Source organism: Choloepus didactylus, chromosome 20 (genome assembly GCF_015220235.1).
Source record: "Choloepus didactylus isolate mChoDid1 chromosome 20, mChoDid1.pri, whole genome shotgun sequence".
NCBI lineage: Eukaryota > Metazoa > Chordata > Mammalia > Pilosa > Megalonychidae > Choloepus > Choloepus didactylus.
The window spans coordinates 21449609-21452715 of record NC_051326.1 but is presented as its reverse complement, the minus strand read 5'-3'; the positions used below and the strand labels follow the sequence as shown (position 1 = coordinate 21452715).

Genomic DNA, 3107 nt, shown 5'->3' with positions numbered 1-3107 from the left:
TAACTGCATTTCAGAGATGCATAAAACTGTAGCTAAGAGAAAGTTAAATCACTTGGCCAAGAACATACATACAGTTATTTTAAAAAGTTAGGATTTGAACCCAGGTCCATCCAACTCTATGTCAGTCCGTGCTTCATAGTGGTGCAGGCCAACTTTCAGGAGAGACTAAGGTTCTTCAGATTTAAAAGTGTTCAATTCCAGGGCTAGAGGCCACTCTGGACCCCAGGCACTTACAGTTTCTCCCCACAGCCCTAGAAAACCTCCCCCACAAAGGATTAGAGCTGTTGGCCCCCTGGCTCTCAAGAGCCCTGATGCCAATAAACCCAAGTAGCTACTCCCCCATCTTAGGTATTAAAGTAGTATATAAAGAACTGTGTGTTTGTGTAACTTGGTAAAAGCTGCCTAAAAGTTGTTCTATATAACAAAACTATGTAGGAAATTTCTATTTAATGTCTTTTCATATTGAAAATTAAAAAGAAAAGCCAATACACTTTGCAATTATAGCTACATGATCTAAATTATTATATTACATATCATAGAATTTATATTTTCTCTTCAGAACTGCAGCAGTGTTCTTAATAAGGCTCATTGTCAGTCAAATCTTCCCTCCCTCTCCAAATAATTAAAACCTTAATATTCAAATGCCAGTCACATAAATGTCATACATTATAACTCAAAATTAAGACATTCATACCATAGAAAGGTACTAGTCTTTAATTATTAAAATTCACACACATTACCGAAATCAAGCTCAATCTACAGCCACTGCACTCCTAAAGAGAAGTGGCCACTTATCAGTAAGGTGAAACATTTACTATTGTCATGCATTAAATACTTTGAAAAAGAAAAATAAGTTTTTAGAGCTATCATTTAAAAATTTAAGTTTAATCAATGAGAAGAACTGCAAGACCTACATCCCTCTTTTTAGTTTTAAATATAGTTGATTTGTGCTTTTTCTCTTTTATCTTGGTAAGTCTTATTGCAGGTATATTCTACTAATTTTCATAAATCCCATCTTCCAGTATTATTAATACTCCCTAACATTTCTTTGTGTTCTATTTCATTAATTTTAGCTCTTGACTTTATTCTTCTCTTCCTTCTGCTTTCTTTGATTTATAATGTTGTGCCATATCTTGCTTTGTGAGTTGGGTGCTTAATTATTTTTTTATCTTTTAAAAATTTTTTGCTGAGTGCCTATAAGGCCATACTTTTAACTCTAAGTAGCAAGGTAACTGCACACACTGGTTTTAATATGTACCAGATTTATTTCTGAATGTTCAACATTTCCATTTGATTTCTCTCAATTCCAAGAATGATTTTTTTATTGACATATTTGTTTTTTTCTCAGTTTGTGAAAATGTCCTTATTTGTTGATGCAGCAAACAAATTTCAACCCTGATTGCTATGCACAAAGAACAGAAGATAATCTGCTTTGCAATGAACTTTACATTCAGCTGCAAACAGGCATCATTCCATATGAAAACATCACTAACTGTACTACATGTATTAAATACTGAAAAAAGTTAATGGCTTATTATAATTTATTTTATTTAACAATCTAGGAAGTTTGCAGCCATCGGCAGTTCCAGTGCAATTTTAGGTGCAATTGGGAATTTGGGAATCTCAGTAGAGCTGTTAGTGTAGTGAACCTTGTAGGTCAAATACATGCATAATTTTGATAGCACATGTGAAGGGCTCCCTCTAAAATTGATATTATTGGTTTCATTCTCAGCAAACTGACCTGGGCCACTCAACATGGCTTTTTTTGTTCCTGATGTTAGTGCATGTTCTGTTTTTATGATACGTTCATGACCATCAGAAGATATCAATTTGACATACATAAAGAGCATCAGGGCCTTTGCAGCCACCATAGGTTTTCTCCTCTCCATCCATTTATGTTCTTGGGAAATTCTACTTTGGTTCCACAGGAACTTTAGTACTTTCTTGTCAACCCAGCAGGCACTGCAGCCACCACAGCTCAGTCCCTGCGCACCCACACCGCCACCGCCCCTCTGAGTGATTCTGGGTTTTCAATTTCCAATTTTATGATTTTTTAAAATTATCTTGTTTCCTAATTTAATTGTACCAAGATCAGAGGACGTGGTTTGTGTGATATAGTCTTTGAAATCACCAGAAACTTTCTTTATAACTAAGATCTGTTCAATTTTCATAAAATTTCATGTGTAATTTGAAAACTGTGTTCCCTATTTTGGGGTAGAGAAGTCTTTCTTATATGCACACGTGTGTCAAAGAAAGTTGAATTTGATATTTGAGTTTACAATTTTTGTGATTACTGAAAACTGGGACTTGTTTCTTCCATCTTATTTTGTTCCAGTTTTTCATCCTTTACTTTGTTTTTGCACCCCATTTCCTTCCTTTGATGTATTGAAAAGTTTTATACATTCCTCTTTTTGCTTTCTCAGATGATTTGGAAGCCATGGCTGATATTTCTACTCTTTTGAGATATCCATACTTAAGTATAAATATTTCATAACAAAGTGTAGATATTCAGAGTCTATCGTCTTTCTAAACACGGCAGAGAACTTGTCACATGTTGAGAACCCATGGAGCAACCCTCTCTCCCCTTCCCTGCCACTCCATAGCCTTGAAACTGTTGTGTAGAACAGCACTATCGAGAGCCACATGTGATTTTGAAATCTGCGGTAGCCAATCGAGAAAAAATAATCAGAAATAGTGAAAATAATTTTGATGATATATTTCATTGAACTCAATATATCTAAAATATTGTCATTTCAATATGTAAGCAATATAAAATATTGAGGTATTTTACATTCTTTTTTCACACTAAGTCCTTTGATATACTGTGTGAATTTATACTTCATCATCTCCGATTCAGACTAACCACATTTCAAGTGCTCAATATTCATGTATAGCTAGTGGCTACCATAATGGATAGCTCGGGTGTATGGTTTTCATGTTTTACCTTATTTTAAATGCAAAAAATTAACTATCATTATTATCATTTTACAGGTTAGAGTTGCATTTATCAAGAAATCTATCCACTTTTGTGCTTGATATTGTTTCTTAAATCCCATACTTTCTCTGGATTTGCTTTCCCGCTGGATTTGCTTTTCTTTTTGCTGAAG

At 34.3% G+C, this 3107-nt stretch overlaps 1 pseudogene; it reads right to left on the bottom strand.

Annotated features, from left to right (window-relative positions):
- Positions 1–1550: 1550 nt before the first annotated feature.
- Positions 1551–1893, bottom strand: LOC119516621 (annotated as a pseudogene).
- Positions 1894–3107: the final 1214 nt, after the last annotated feature.